Raw genomic sequence first — 16,901 nt, forward strand, 5'->3', positions numbered from 1 at the left:
AGCAGAGTCAAAGGACCTCAAATTCCCAAAGTCCCACCCCGCAAGCCTTGATTGGCCGCTCATCAATGTTCCCCATCTTTTTGATTGGCTTCCTAGGCCGCCAGTTCCATTGGACCCTCCCCCTGCCTGGGGTCTCCTGGCTGCGGGCAGCCTGCCCAGCGGCCTCGCTGCAGTTGCTGTGAGAGCCACGCCATTGTCGTTTATGTGGCAATAGAGCAAATGTGTTCAGGCCCATGATAGGTGCCATTTCCGCAGAGATGAAATCTATGGGGTGTGACATGAATCCGTTTTAAATAGCAGCAAGGCTGGCTATTTGGAGGATGTTTTCAATGTATCCCAGAGGTATATATTACACACATGGGCGATTTCACCAGGTGCCATATTTGCAGCTATATGAAAAACGCCTGCAGAAGCCTCGGGAAGCCTGGGGAGGTCCTGGCTGGTGGGGAAGCACATTCAAGATCTGGCCAGAGGCGGCTCGCACCCAGCTCAAGTTCTTTCCGCTCAAGTTCAAGTTCATCTTGCTCTGTGGTTTTCTCCCCCACCCCCACACTCACCAGAGAGCAGAGAACAAGCGTGGGGACCTCTGTTTCCCCCCAGAAAAACCTGTCCTTTCCAGCAGAACTGAGCCCCCAGGCACCGGGGCCTTTGTGTTCTGGGGCTCAGAACAGGGCTGACCCTTGGCCTTATCCACCCAGGCCTGGGGCACCTGGCCTGAGGTCACCATCCTCCTTAGGCACGTGCTAGCTTCCTGGCCTCTGTGCTGATGGGGACTGAAGACCATAGCAGGTGCACCCCCAGCCAAGCTCCCAGCAGGGTGCCAACTCAGCGGCCCCAGCTTGGAGCCCCTTCTTCCAGCGGATTTCCCAGGGGCCTCTGCGCCCGAGACTTCCTGTTCTCTCAGCACCTCGGGACTGATTTCCCGAGTCAGGTAAATCATTCTCGCCACTTGCTTCTCATAAAGCAAGTTCGGGGCAGGGGAGACAAGGTGAGAGAGGAGGGGGGAGCCATGGAGAAGGGGCATTTGGTGGGATGGGGACTGTGCATTTTTTCTCCCCGACATTTTGCGATAAGACGTTCAAATAACTGAACAACGAACACGCCTGCACTCACTGCCCGGGTCTTGGATGAACTTTACCTGCACCTGCTTTGTCGCACATCCATCGGATTGTGTCTTTTTAAAGAGCTCGGTGAGGCAGAGTCACGCTTCATTCCCAATGGGATCAGTTCTTGGCCGGGATGGAGGGGCTCAATTTGGGGGGGTGTCTCGGAGATCCAGCACGTGCTCGTGGCCTCGCCAGGGCCCCATGGGCAGGGCCTTGGCCCCCTATTCATCTCTGACCCCTCTAACCTCATCCCTCACCAGGTTCCTTCCCACCTTGGTTCTCTCACCTGTAAAACAGGGATTGTCATAGTCCCTAGTCACAAGTGCTGGTACCTAGTCACAGTACCTGGGAGTCACCGGGCCATCGTGAGGATGAGCTAAGCTCATGTTTGTGACGCTTGCAGGCTGCCTGGCACTGGTGAGACCATACTCCCACCGCCAACCTCTGTCGCTGACCTGGACCAGCGGCTGGCCTTTGCCTACACCACTCACTCTGGCCACTGGCCTGAGAGGCCCTCAGCCTGCTGACTGGGAGGCCCCGGGCGAGGAGGGCACGGGGCCATTCTCAGCGAGTGTGCGATGGGCTGATGTTTGCAGGGGCGACTGGGGAGAGGATTTGCTCAGTGCATAATCCTGCACCCGGACATGGGGGCCCACAGGGTCCCCAGGCACACAGTGGGTGGGGGCGTGGCGTGGGGAGGGCACTTGACCATCGTCTCCACTCAGCCGTGGCCACTCTTGGGGACAGGTTCCACACTGAATGCTTTGATGCACATCCCAGGAAGTAGCGATCATTATCTCCTTTTATAGGGACGAAAACTGAGGTTTTCCAAGGCAGTGTGGTCCGCCGTGGGCCAGTCGGCAAGGACCGAGGCTGGCTTTCGTGCCGAGGCTGGCTTAAGCCCTGCGCCCAGGCTCACGGCCCTGAGCGCCCCGCCTGGCGCCGCGCCTCACATGCCATGGGCTTTCCCTCGGGGCATCCGTCGCTCTGCGATGTCGGATGGGCTGGACTAGGTCCCTGCGGAAGTCTGCGGCTCAGATCCGGACAGAAGCTACAGCAGGGAGGGTCTGCAACTGGAGAGGAGGAGACAGTGCTGACCGGCTGCGTGTGAGGCAGTGGGACTGGGCGGCAGAGCAAGGCCAGCCCCTCCCTTGATGGGGTCCTCAGGACTTGGGGTCTCTCCTCTGATGGGCCTGGGTCTGTGGGAGAATCAGCCGGGAGCCATCAATCCCAGTGATACCTTCTCTGCCCCAACTCCTGCTCTCAAATCCCAGGCCCACGTGGCTCCCGTGGCCGCCCCGGACACACGCCCCTGGGGTCAGGGCCCTGCTCTGGCCTCTCCCCTTGCCTGGGGCCGCGCCTAGTGGACGGAGGGCAGGCAGGGCCGGCCTGACACGGCAGAAGAGCCCTTCCCCACCTCCCACTGCTCCCACTGGCACCGGCCACAGCGGTGGTGGCCTTTTCTGGGCTCGGGGACCAAGCTGCTGTGTCCTTTCCCTGCCACCCAGTAGCTGGGCGACCTCGGCAGGCCCCTTACCCCCACTGTGCCTGTTTCCTCACCATCACATGGGGATCATTGAATTATGCGACAGGGTGTTTCCGGAAGGTATTTAGACCCTGGCACGGCGCCTGCAGGCACTGAATAGATGTCAGCCACTGTCACGACTGCCCCCTCCTTACCCGGGCCTCGGGGCCTGCCACACAGCAGTCTTCCCCACTTGCCAGGCTTTCCTGCTCCCACACCATCGCCTACAGGGCTCCTTCTGCCTCAAATGCCCCTGTCTTGTCTGCCCCCAGCCAGCGAGGCCCAGCTGTATACCACCTCCTCCATGAAGCCTTCCTGATTCCTCCTCCTGGAGGAGACCCTCTCCCTGGGCACTCCCGCAGCTTGCAACCTAGCCCTCCCCCATTACCTTTACTTTCCTTCTGCAGGATTCTGGAAACCTGTGCTCTTCTCTGTCTCCCCTATTCTCCGGGGACTCCTTCAGGGACTCTGCCCCGGATGCAGAGACGGGGGCTGAGAGTCTCCATTTGTCACTCACTCACCATGGGATCTTGAGGGGCCTTGGGCTCCTCGTCTTTGAAATGGGGGTACGGACAACCGCTCTCCCACCAGCACCCATGAGAATCAACGAAAATTTTCATAAAGGACCTAGGGCAGCGCCTGGCACGTAATATAAGCCCTCGGTCAAGGCTAGCTTCTGCGATGAACATTGTTGTGATTATTAGGATTTATTTGTTTTTAAGGGTTTCACTCCCGGGGAGCGAGTGCGGCAACCCTGCCTCCTCAGGTAACAGATGGGGAAACTGAGTCCAGGGGTGCCCTGCAAGCCGGCAGAAGAGACAGCGCCACTGACTGCCAGGGCGAAGCAGCCTGCGGTGCTGGCCTCAGTTTCCCCTTCTGTGCGTGGTGGGGTTAGTTCCCTCTCCCCAGGAGCGTCTGTCGACAGGCAGCAGACCCTCCTCCAGGGGCCGACTCGCTCCCCCCGCAGCGGCCCTGCCCTCTTTTTCGGCTCCGATACAGCTCTGTTAACACCTGGACCCTCAGACACATGCCTGCTCCTTAAATCACTGGGCCGGAGGCACCGCAGTTTCAACGGCCACATATCACTTGTAATTAAGGGGCCTGTCCCAGCGATGGGAAGTTTACCTTCTGCCGGAGACACTAAATCCTGCTCCCGGTGGTGGAGGGGAAGAAGCATCGCCCTGACCTAACACCTGTCAAAGTTTAATGATGCACCTGTGGGCCTGCTCTGGAGGGGCCTTGGGGGGGGCGGGTGCTGAGGCCGCGAGGGGCAGGTAGTAGGTGGAGAGAGACAACCTCGGAACGAGCACTGAGCCTCCTGGTCTGTGAGACACGGAAGGTCCCGGGGAGCTGGTGAGGGCCTCAGGGGGTGGCAGCCAGCTCCCTGGATGGTTCAGGGAGAGGTGAATCTCTACAGCTTGGCTCAAGATGGCACAGCGGGCCGTTCTGGAGAGGCTGCAGGGAGGCTCCTTAGCTAGGCAGTCTGGGTTTGAATAACAAAAAAGCTTGGTGCTCCCTGGCTTGCTGTGTGACCTTGGGCAAGTTACTTAGCCTCTCTGGGCCAGGTTCCTCATTATCAAAATGGAAATGCTACAAGCAGCTACCTCCTAAAGTAGTGAAGATGAAAGGAAGTAATATATGTAATATGCCGGGGAAAGTGTGGCATACTGCGGCTGCAGCATTCACCCGTATTCTAGTATGATCTGCCTGACCTACGTGAAGATGAATCTCTCAGTTACTCCCCCAAAGCAGGCACATAGTGGGTGCTTATAATATTGGGTGAAGCCGGACATGTATGGATAAGGAATGAACGGGTGAATGGCTGTTTCTGTCACGTCAGCTCCCTGATGCTATGGATGTGCCGCTTGGCTCAGCTGTCTGCTCCTTCCAGCCTCAATCAAGGATCAGAGAGGTCATGCAGCTTTCCAGATCACACCCAGCATGGACTTCAGAGCCCTTGTCTCTACCCCAGCTGAGGGCCACAGGCCCCCACGGAGGAAGAAGTCAGAGAACGTTTGGGTTCATACTCTACTCTCCCTTTATTAGCAGACTCCGTTTTCTCTTCTGTCAAATGGGGACACTGACCTTGCTGACTTCCCAGATGGCTGGGAGGAGTGGTTGACGGTGCAGCCAAACATTCCGCGTGGTCTCTGTGGAGGGGGTATGTGGCCTGGGCTCCTGTGGCAGCCCTACTGCCCCACACTCAGAGAGGAGCAGGGTCCCTCTGTCTTCCCAGCAGCCCCATGTAGTGGGCAAATTGGGGGCTCCCCCTTCCAGAAGATCTGAGCTCAAATCCCTGCCCACTCACTGCTGTGGGACACTGGGTAGGTTCCCTGCCCTCTCTGCGCAGTGTGGAGTGTCCACTGTAACTGAGTCAGCGTAGGGCCTGTCTGGGGTGGGGAGACTCGAGCTGGGGTGGTGGGTAACAGAACGTGCCAGGCCTGGTGCTGAGTACACAGTGGGCTGCAGTCAAGGGCATGCTTCCTTTGCAGGGCCATGTTGAGTGAGGGAGGGATGGAGGATTCTAGAAGCCTGTCCAGGAGGCGGTCAGCAGGCTCGGGCCTCTGGGGCTGACGCTGGGAAGTGACCGTCCTTGGAAGATGACCCCGTTAGCTCCAGAGTGCTCCTCTGAGCCCCAAGCCCATCTGTCTGGCCCCTCTCTGAACTGGCTCTCAGCCTGTGACCTGAGTTGGGGCAGGCCTGCGGGCGGGCGGAGTGAGCAGCCTTTCCCCAGCTCCCTGGCCAGGCTGAGGCACTCAAGACGGCCGTGCGCAGCCTCTGAACGTGCTCGGACGTCCGTCTCGGAAGACCCTGGCCGCCCCGGCCCCAGCGCCCTGGGCTGCAGCCCCTGCCCCTTGAGCTGTCCCCTCAGAAGCTCCACCCAGCAGGGCGGCGTGGCCCTGGCTTCTCCACCCTTCAGCCCGTTTCCTGCGGTCACGGTCTGCTAAGCGAGACTGCAGGTCTCATCGGCGACTTCTCAGGGACCATCTCCACCCAGTGCCCGGTCCTGCCGTCCCCTCCACACCTGCTCCCAGCTCTCCAATCGGTCCCCAAGTCCTGCGGCTTCTGTTTGGAAACACCTCGTAACTTCCCAGCCCCCATGGCCCAAGCTGCAACCCGCCCCCTCCCGCCCCTGCTGGGCTGGCTGGGGCTGTCTCACCCCCTCCAGCTGCCCGCCCTGCCGTCCGACCCAGGCCAAGGGCCGTCTGTGCCCACCACCTCGTTTACCCCTCACAGCAGCCCTGTGGGGCAATGACCTTCACTGCCCCAGTTTCCAGGAGAGGTAACGGAGGCTTGGAAAGGACGAGTCACTGCGAGACGGGGTAGGGGGTGGGACTGGACCACAGCTGTGACTCTGTTTCCTTGTCCTCCTCTACCAGTGCGAGCCTGGGACCCCACAGTCGTCACTGCCTGGTGTCACTTCCTGCGGCTCTGACCCCATTCCCTGGCCCCCCTGACACTTACAGGGTGGGGGGTAGGACAACACAGATGGAAAGTGAAAACAACGGTCCCTTTCAGGGGCGCTCGCCGTGAGCTTGGGACACGGGCCTGTACATTTCATGCCCCAAGCGGGGAGGCGCTACTATAACCCCATTTAGCAGACAGGGAAACTGAGGCTCAGGAGAGGAAATAAACAACCTGCCGGTGCAGCGTGGTGGCTCAGCCGAGGGCTCTGGAGTCAGCCTGCCTGGGTCTGGATCAAGTTCAACCTTTACTTGGCTCGTGCCCTTGGGCAGGTTTGTTAAGGTCTCTGCTTTCACACTTGTAAACTGAGGAAGATAATAGCGGGCCTCCCTTAGAGGGCTGTGAGGACAATTAAATGAGTTCGCAGGTGCAGGGCAGAACTGGGCCTGGCATACAGTAAATGCTCAATGAACATTTGTTGCCTTTATTACTGGTAGTTGCAGAACTAGGTTTAAAATGTATGGCTGGGAGCGCCTGTGTGGCTCAGTCGGTTGAGCATCCGACTTCGGCTCAGGTCATGATCTCATGGTTCATGGGTTCGAGCCCCACGTCGGGCTCTGTGCTGACAGCTAGCTCAGAGCCTGGAGCCTTCTTCAGATTCTGTATCTCCCTCTCCCTCTGACCCTCCCCTGCTCATGCCGTCTCTCTCTCTCTCAGAAATAAATAAGACCTTAAAAAATGTTTTAAATAAATAAAAAATAAATAAATAAAATGTATGGCTGAATCTCAGGTCCCTCCCCTCAAATACTCCTCAGTCCTCTAAGGGAGTAAACGTGGTGGCTAGTCAACCTACTTGAATAGAGGGGCTAATTCTTCATTGGGGACCACCCAGCCTTCTCCTAGTTTCAATCTGGGGGACCTTGGTCACTCACTGTCATTCATCCAGAGTGCGTGGGAAGCAGGGTGGGGAGGAGAGGGGGCTGGGAGGGGGACCCGCCTGGATCGACATTTGCTTGGGAGACCAGAGTGCCCAGGCCTGGTCCTCAGGACCCTGGGGGCTTCTGGTGTGGGAGGTGGAGGTTTGGGTTTGCACCCCCCCGGCACCCCAAACTCCTCTGCGGCTCTGGCTTGGGTCCCATCCTGCCCATGTCTCCTCCTCCTCCTCCTCATAGCAGCCTTGCTCCATGGAGCCTGTGGCCACTGCAATGGCCTGGGGCCAGGTCACGTAATTAGTGTGAGCCCAGCAGGCAGCTCCACCGCTCAGGCTCCAAGACAAGGAAGGAGCTAATCATTTCCCACCCAGCAGGCATCGCGGGCTACGGTGGGGCCTNCCTTGGGGTTCCCCAGGGATTCTCAGACCAGAGGCCTCCTTCCATTGGCCTCAGCTGCCCCCCGGACGGCCATATACTCCGAACTCGAGCTGGGTCTGCCTGGGAGGCACGGGTCTCCCCCTGGCTCTCCTGCGCACGGGCGGGCTTCTCGAGTCGGGCTCTGCAACCCGCCGCCTGCTTTTCCGCTAGCATCCTTCAGAGAGGGAGGGCTGTGTTTCTTCTTTTCTGCTCAGCCCTACGGCAGCAACAGCAGACCTTCGAGGGGTGCAGGCTCAGATCTCCCCTCACGCTTGGAGCCATGGACATTTCTCCTTCCCAGGTCAAGAGAGGTCCTTGACACTCCAATTAGGAGGTCCTTTTTCCAGAGAGGAGCACTGGGCTGGGTGTCCAGAGAGTAGGGTTCAAACATCTGGTCTTAGAAAGCAGAGCTCCAGGCCTCTAGAATTCCTGGGCTCAGGCCTGGCCTCATGGAAGTGAGCTCAGCTCCATCACACACAGTGTGTTGTATCCTTTCTTCCGGGAGCACGGACCAGCCCAGGGTGAGCCTCTTGTCACAGGAAAGCTCGAGGAACTGGCCCCAGGAGGACTTCCTGGGGACCCACCACCCCAAGTCACAGCCGGAGAGTAACAGAGCCAGACTAGAAATGGCCAGAGGGCTTAAAGCATCAGAAGTACGTAAGGATAGACGTATAGGTCGATGGAATACAATAGAGTCCAGAAATAAACTCTCCCATTTATAGTCCACTGGTTCTCGGCAAGGACGCCAACCCAATTCAATGGGGGAAAGAAGAGCATGTTCCAAAATGATGTGGGGATAACTGGACACCCACCTGCAACTGACAGAGGCTGCCATCTCCTCCACAGCGCATATAAAAATTCACGCGAAACAGATGGTACACTTAAACTTATGAGTTTAAATTATTAAGGCTCTTAGAAGAAAAGCAGGAGTGTACTGTGACCTTGGGCTGGGCAGAGCTTCCTCAGCTAGGAGACCCAGAGCACAAGCAACAGAAAATGAATAGATGGGGTGAACTTCATCCCCACGAAAACCTTTTTCCTTCCAAGGTCGCCAGCAAGAAAGTGGAAAGGTAACGCGCAAAAAAGGGAGAATGTACACAGATGTTACACCCCATCCGACCCTCGCATCTGAAATAAAGAACCCTTACAGCAACAGCGATGAGAAGCCAGATAACCTGGTTGAAACGAGCAAACGATCTGAAGGTGTTTCTGCAAAGCAGATCTCCGAAGGGCAACAGAGCGCGTGACACGGCGATCAATGTCGTCAGCCATCAGAGCAACGCCCATCACACCACGATGAGAACCGCTTCCCGTGCGCAAGGATGGCCGCCATCAAGAAGACGGGTAGCGGGTGCGGGTGAGGATTGGAGAGATGGGGACCTTGTGCCGCTATAGGGAAAGTCAAAGGGCACAGTTGCCTGCCGGACCCTCAGGGTTGTGCCCAGAGTTACACTTGATCCAGCAAGTCCACGCCTGGGTCTGCGCCCCCACGAGACCTGGAAACTACCCGTTCACACAAAACAACCCGATCGTGAATGTTGACGAGAGCGTGATTCATAACAGCTGGAAAGTGGAGATGTCCTTCAACTGGTGAATGTACAGACAGAATGTCACGGGTCATACAGTGGAATCCCATTAGCCGCCAAGAGGAAGGAGGTCCCACTATGTGCGCCAATATGGATAAAGCTCGGAAACCTTAGACAAAGCGAAGTCCCAAGAATCACAAAGACCCTGTACTGTATAACCCCATTTATAGAAAGGGTCCAGACCAGTCCATGTACAGGGTGGGTAGATTGGCGATCTCACCTAAGACTGGGGCGAGGGATGGAGGAGGGGGAGCCATTGCCGATGGGGAACAGAGTTTCTCTGGGGGCGGTGAAAGCCTTCTAAAATTGGTCACACGACTTAAAGTGTTTGCACGACTCAGTGACTGTGCTAAAACCCCTTAAGTTGTATACTTTAAATGAGTGCATTCTATGTCCTGTGAATGATAGATCAATAAAACAATTCTTAAAATAAAGCAAGAAAGAAAAGCACACCAGATGCACTTCATAAAAATTTAGTCAAGAGGCACCTGGGTGGCTGAGTCGGTTGAGCGCCTGACTTCAGCTCAGCTCACGATCTCGCAGTTCATGGGTTCGAGTCCCATGTCGGGCTCTGTGCTGACAGCTCGGAGCCTGGAGCCTGCTTCAGATTCTGTGTGTCTCTCTCTCTCTGCCCCTCCCCTGCTTGTGCTCTGCCTGTCTCTCTCTCTCAAAAATATATAAACGTTAAATCAAAAAAGTTCAGTAAAACATATCATAAAATAAGTAAATAAAAGGCAAGCTACACAAAGTTCATTAACAACTGTGCCCCAGGGTGGGGGGAGGGAGGAACCTGTGTCCCCTGGCCCCAGGTTTGGAAAGCATCTAGTGTGGTTCAGTGCCACTGTGGCCTTGGGTGCCAAAATTCTGCCTTTATCTGCCAATCTCACTGGGACACTTACAGAAGAGAGACAGGGATCCTGAGCTAGGGCATTTTATGAATGCTTATCAACAAGTTACGGCTTCTGGTAGAGCAGAGTGGTTGAGTGTGCAGGATGCCCTTACCCTCGTGTGGCCACTGGCTCGCTGGGTGTCCCGGGCAAGTGACATGCCCGTCTGTTTCCTCACCTGGTGAAGAAAGGGCAGGATCTGTCTTACGGAACTTCTGGGATGATTTGATAAGTTAGCCTGGGAAGTGCTTGGCCCCGTCATAAATTCTCCGTGAGCGGCGACCCACGCGGCTGGGAGGAGAGTGCCGGCTTCAAAGTCAGACGCAAATCCTCTGCCTGGCCACCTCCCGGCTCAGTTACTTTGGGCTCAAACTGTCTCTGAAAAAGATGTGTTGAAGCCCTAACCCCCAGTGCCTGTGGATGGGATCTTATTTGGAAATAGGAATTTTGTAGATTTAACCAAGGGAAGAGGAGGTCACACTGCCTTAGTGTGGGCCTTCACCCAATGCCTGGTGTTACGAGAGAGGAAGACGGACACTGAGACACAGACCCAGGGAGGGGGACGCCACATGAGGACGCAGGCAGAGAATGGGGGGGACACATCTACGCATCCGGGGACGGCTACTGCCAGCCACCAGCAGAGGCCGGAGGATGCAAGGAAAGACCCTTCCCTAGAGCTCTCCGAGGAAGCACAGCCTTGCCGATGCCTTGATTTCAGATTTCTGGCCTCCAGGACTAGGAGAGAATGCATTTCTGTGGCTTTCAGCACCCCCCTCTCCCCCCATTGGGGTCATTCGTTACCAGCATCCCTGGGGGCCCAACTGTTCCCAGGCCCTGGGTCCTGTACCAGCACCTGCACCGCCAGCGACCATCTCCCTTGACGGCGCCTAAGTCCCACGAGGCAAAGGCTTTCCCGCTCTGCGCTGCGTCCTCAGCGCCCAGACCTGCGCTTGGCCCGGGGCAGAGGCCGAGTGAGGATGTGTGGAACCCACACGAAGCAATCCTCACGTGCAATCGGTTGCATGAAGGCCTGCAGTCCACATGCTCGGGCTTCACCTTCTTGGAGGTTGAAGCCCCCTTGTTTAAAACAGCCCATTTCCCCCAGACTATACCTTTCTGGGCCTCTGCTTTCTGGACCGCCCTCCCTCTGACATCCCCGGGCTCCAGCTCCGTATTTGTTCGTGTCTGCGTCCCTTCCAGGGGGAGGTGGGGGACTGCATCTGGCTCATTTCTGAAGCTGAATTCCGGTACACGCAACAGCACCTGGGACGTACTAGGTGCTCAATCAATGTTTCTTAAAGAAATGAACAAATGAAGGAGGAAGGAATGAATGGCATTTAGAATGCCTGTGTGTGGCCATCCAGCTGGCCTTGTGATGTATTTTAGCAAAAACAAAACAAAACAAACCATTCTTGGGGCGCCTGGGAGGCTCAGTCCATTAAGCGACGGACTGTGGCTCAGGTCATGATCTCTGGTTGTGGATTCAAGCCCTGCATCGGGCTCTGTGCTGACAGCTCAGAGCCTGGAGCCTGCTTCGGATTCTGTGTCTCCCTCTCTCTCTGCCCCTTGCCTGCTTGTACTCTGTCTCTCTCTCAAAAATAAACATTTAAAAAAATTTTTAAAACAACATTCTGATGTTGTTTTTTTTGGTACTGGACTGTCCGTGTCACGAGTGGACACTGACCAGGATGTGGACCCAAGTGGGTGGGACTCCAAGTCCGTGCTCCTTTCAGAGGGTCTGAGTAGTGAGGGGCCCTGGAGAGCAGGAGATGAGAAGCACCTGTGGGGTCTGGGACCTCGGAACCGTCTGACTTTTCAAGCGCCCAGTGCTCCCGGTCAGGGCTCAGTTTCCTGGAGCCCCTACTGTCTCAGCTCTGCGCCCCCCTTGACATTTGTGTCACTAATAGCCTTTGCGTCAAAGGTGGGGGCGTGTCCCTTGGGAGCTCAGAGTGGCTGTCAGGCTCTCCAGCTCTGATCTCGGGCAGCCTGGCGGGACCCCTGGCTCTCCCACTCAATGGGTGAGCCCCTGAAACTCTCAGAGCCCCCTTCACTCATCTGTGAAAGGGGGTGTCCATGCCACCTCGGAGGACCCTTGTGAAGGTCACACGGTTAGCAGCGGGCTAGACACTCAGCACACAGCGCCGGCCACACACCTGTGCTTGACGGAAAGCGGCCTTGATTATTAGCTGTGGGTCCGAAAGGGTGGGTGCCCTGTGCACTGAGGGCGGGAGAGAAACCCGGCCTCTCGGTCTCCGGGTGGGAACAGGAGAGCCGGCGCGGGTCGGGGTGGGGCTGTCCGGGCTCACATTTAATTGATTGTAACATCGCACCCTTAACATGCTCCCCCGCACCACCTGCGCCCCCAAGAATCGCGGCTGCAATCCTTCCGTGACTGAGTATAATGCGTTCCTGGGGCCCAGCACGCAACTTTCAAATTGGCTTACAATTTATCTGCAGCTCGGATAAAAACATTTTAATGACTGTGTGCGGCACGAACCCTTGGTGTCACCCACGGGGCTCCCAAATGTTTTTTTCCCAGCACATAGCAGGGATGTTATAGGCGTGAAATTACAGCCGCTCTTGCATTTTGATCTGCACCCCGAGGCCTGTGGAAACAGCGCGTTAGAATGTGCTAGATGCAGCCGCAGACTGGGTGCCGGCTCCCCAGCACAGCTGCTCTGTGCTTTCGATGCACGTGGGGCTGTGCGAGGTGCCTTGTGCCTCGTCTCCCTTCCCCCGGCTGTCCTAGGAAGCTTCCCTTGACCCTCAGATTGAGGAGGGGGCTGTCTCGCCTCACCATTGGCTGCCACGATCCTTAGGGTCCCTTTGTGCATAAAGCAGCCCCAGCTTTCAATGGCCTCCACTCACTTGGGGGGAGGGTCTTGGTGTGCGCGTGTGCCCGTGTGTGACCAGAAAGGGTCTATGACATTTCACAGATGGGCCAGGACAGTGAGCAGATGGTAGTATTTGAAACTTGCCCTGAAATATATTTAAAGGGGGCGGGTTAAGGAGGAAGGGGGAGTCACACACTTTTCAAGCCTTTCTAATCGTGCCTGATGTTTAAACATTTTTTAAAATATTTTTATTTATCTTTGAGAGGCAGAGAGTGAGCGAGGGGAGGGGCAAAGAGAGAGGGAGACACAGAATCTGAAACAGGCTCCAGGCTCTGGGCTGTCAGCACAGAGCCCGATGCGGGGCTCGAACCCACGAACTGTGAGATCATGACCTGAGCCGAAGCCGGACGCTTAACTGAATGAGCCACCCAGGTGCCCCTTATTGTGCCTGATGTTTAAGTGACATGAGGCCTATTTGTCGTGAGAGATACTATTTACTGAGCGCTCGGAATGTGCCAGGTGCTGGGCTTGGAACAGTCTGTTCTGGGGATCATCTCATTTAATGGCCCAACCTTGGCTGAGCCACTTCCTTCTCCCAGCCTGGGTCTGGGCCACTGACTCAGTGCGGTTTCTTCCTCACAGGCCGATGTGGCCACTGGAGCCCCGGAGCTGCCCCCAGGGAGAGGTCCTCACACTCAGCACCGCCCCCGCCCCACACCCCCTCTCTCCCAGCCCGCCCCTGACCTTCCCGACCTTGCTGAGCCACAGTGAGCCCATTCCAAGTGCTCTGAGACTGGGACAGCCACAGCCCCGCAGGCCCTGGGCAAAGCCTTTCCCCTCCCCAGCCTCAGCTTCCATCTGTGAATTGGGGATGATAGTAATCCCGACCTGAGGGCCTGTTGTCAGCATCAGACAAAGCTGCTCTATTGAAAGCACTTTCAACAGAGTAGCAGAGCTGGGGCGCCTGGGCGGCTCAGTCAGTTAGGCCGACTTCGGCTCAGGTCACGATCTCGCCGTTCATGGAGTTCGAGCCCCGCGTCGGGCTCTGTGCTGACAGCTTGGAGCCTGGAGCCTGCTTCTCATTCTGTGCCTCCCTCTCTCTCCGCCCTCCCCTGCTCACTCTCTGTCTGTCAAAAATAAATATAAAAAAAAAAAAGAAGAAGAAGAAGAAGAAGAGGTAGCAGAGCTGGCCGAGCGGGAGGTGCGGCTGTCCTCATCAAGGCTGGGCTTTGCCCCGGCTCCTCCCCCAGGCCTTCGGGAGAGGCCAGGAGGACACGTAGGCAGAGGCGGGCTGTCCTCACACTCCCAGAACCAGGGCCGACCTGGGTCCCTTTGCAGGGACTCGGCGCACGAAGCTGCGAACACTTGGTTCTCAGACCGGCTTGTGCCTCCTTGGAGTCATGAGTCGTGGCCGAGACTTCCAGGGGCGCCGGGCCCAAGGGCAGGAAGGCCCGAGCCAATGACACTAACTATGCCCAAGTCCCTCCTCGTGAACCTCTTGGCTTCCTCGTCTGGACTTGGCGTTTTGCAAACTTTACTTAATAAAAAAACCTGACAACCACTCTGGAGGGTAGGCACCCTTCTCCCTATTTTACAGATGGGAAACTGAGGCCCCAGGGGGCTAACGAACACAATGATGGATCTGGGATTCAGCCCGAAACCTGCGTGTCCTAAAGTTGTGTAAAGGGATGATAAGATCTCCCGGCTCCCAGGGCGGTGGCCAGGATCCCGTAAGAAAATGTGCAGGAGCCAGGAGCTCACGCACTGTCAGCCGCAGGCCGGGCATGGACAGTAGCCATGCTTCCAGCTCAGCTGCAGGCTTAGCCGGCATGGGGGTCCCTGCCGCGTGGGGGGACAATCGGGCGGCGGCGACCACTGATAAGCGCGATGACTTCTGAGCGGTGGATCAGAGGCCTGACCAAGATGGGTGAGTGCTACTTCAGTAAGAATCCTAGGGGCGCCTGGGTGGCTCAGTCGGTTGAAGCGTCCAACATGGGCTCAGGTCATGATCTCACGGTTCGTGGGTTCGAGCCCCGCGTCAGGCTCTGTGCTGGAGCCTGTTTCAGATTCTGTGTCTCCCTCTCTCTGACCCTCCCCTGCTCACACTGTCTCTCTCTGTCTCAGAAATAAATAAAACATTAAAAAAAAAAAAAGAATCCTGCCCAGGGAACACCCTGAATTTCCAGAGGTCAGAGCCTTTCTGACCTTTCTGATGGGTGGTCCTGCCCCTCCCCCTCTGGCAGCCTTCGGCCTCTTGCTCAGTAACTGGGATCCCATCAGCTCTCTCCGCCGTGGGCAGAGAGAGGAGCCATGCTGGCCAGGAGCACAGCGCCTTGCTCGGCCACGACCATCGGGCCTGCTGTGCGGTTCTGGTCGGCCCCACAAGATCTCTCTGTGCCTAAGGTGCTGGCTGGCCTAGCATGTGGGGTAACGGACTCACAAATGTCAGAGCTGGGAGGACTCAGGACCATCCAGTTACACCCCCTCACTGTATAGAGGAGGAAACTGAGGCCATAGAGGGAGAGTATTCCCGCTCAGGGAGCTTTGGTGAATGAATGAGGGGCGTGGGCCTCCTGGGGGAGGTGGCTTTTGAGGATGCCACCCTGGCTCAGATAGAGAGAAGTCTGAGCTGGAGCGTCTACACCTGCTTTCAGGGGTGCAAAAGCTGGTGTGGGAGTCCAGATGCCTGGCTTCTGGCCCCAGAACTGAGCTGCTATTACAGGAAGAGTTTGTGATCCTGGCTGTGTGGCTGCAGGCAACTTGCTTGCCCTCTCTGTGCCTCCATATCTGTGTACGCAGAATGGGGCTAATAATACCAGTAGCTACTACCCTTGGGTGGGCTGTGAGGATTAAATGGCATAACGTGGAGAGCACAGGCCAGCTGCCTCCGAGGGGCCCTCCGTGATGCCTCTCCCTATACCAGCTGCCCACCTACAGCTGCTCTCTATCCAGTTACCTGCTTGATTCCCTTCCTGGGACTTAGCACTGCCCAAAGCTGTCTCTCCTGCACATGTGCATGTTTCATGCTTACATCGTGCACTGGATACAACTCCCCAAGGATCTCGTCCTGTTGAAGGAGCGTGTCCATTACCTAGCACATAGTGGGTCCTCAATAAATATCCAATCAATAAATGGTTACGTGCAGGTCTCTCATCAGACTGGGAGCCCCTTGATGGTGCAGAGCGACTTTTGTTCTCCACCAGATTCCCTGGGCCAGCCGGCTCCGGGGCCGGGCACCAGGCAGCCACCTTTGGGGAGAGGACATACTGCAAGGGGAAGTAACTTGGCACCGCCGCGCCCCCCCCCACGGCCCACCCCCCAAGAAGCCAGAACACAACACATGCCGCCGCTGCGGGGATCAGTGTCCCTCTGGAGGTCTGGCCTTCGGAGGTTTTCAATGTCCCCGGAAGCAGTGGCTTTCCAGGGGCCTTTGTGCTGTCATTGATGGCCTGGGTACGACAAGCCTTGTTTCCCTGGTAAATATCATTTGATAAGAAAACCAGAGAATGCGGGACCCCTGAGTCAGGGCCAAGTCCCTAGAATTCTGGCAGCGGAATCGGAGGGTGTGGCTGGCGGTGGGGCTCCCGAGACTGCTAGGAGCAAGGCCCGTGTTTTATAAGGGGAGGAACCGAGGCCGGGGTGTGGACACGGCCAGCCGGAACAGGCACTGGCATTTCTACACGTGCACTCTAGGTGAAGGCACAGACATAAGGTCAGGACCCAGGACACGCTGACACCCAGTCCTGACCCTTTCTCGCTGATCACTTGATGTTTCAATGTCCTGGAAAAGGTCCAGGGTCAGAATCACTCTCTACAGCAGGTGTGTATCACCTCCCCCAGGGAGGCTCCCAGATTGTCCTGTCCCTGGGAGAGGGGGGAACCCACCCCCACTCTACTGTCCCCATAGGCACTTCTATGAACGTGGCTCTTGTCTTCAGCCTGGAAAGGTGCTCCCCCAGGTGCCCCCTCAGTGCCCGGCACCTTCCTTCCTGTGTCCTCACGGGGTCCCAGGGCCCGGAGCTGGGGGGTCCCATGAACGACCCATCTGGCCTTCATCCCACCCCTGCCTTACAGAAGTGGACACTGAGGTCTGCTGCCCCTCGGGAGGCTCTCTTTCCTCCTTCAGTCGCTCATTTGTCCCCGTCAACGTGTCAGAGCCCCTCCAAAGTGCCCAGGCCACGAGGACATAGCGCTGCCTCCCTGAGGTCA

The 16,901-nt window shown here is 56.9% G+C and overlaps 1 protein-coding gene across 1 annotated transcript in view; it reads right to left on the reverse strand.

Annotated features, from left to right (window-relative positions):
- IGSF21 (immunoglobin superfamily member 21) overlaps nt 1-16,901 on the reverse strand; it is a 140,202-nt gene that overhangs the window by 21,312 nt on the left and 101,989 nt on the right. The gene's annotated exons all lie outside the window — the stretch shown is intronic.

The sequence above is a fragment of the Crocuta crocuta genome, unplaced genomic scaffold, assembly GCF_008692635.1.
Source record: "Crocuta crocuta isolate KB4526 unplaced genomic scaffold, BGI_CrCroc_1.0 scaffold127, whole genome shotgun sequence".
NCBI lineage: Eukaryota > Metazoa > Chordata > Mammalia > Carnivora > Hyaenidae > Crocuta > Crocuta crocuta.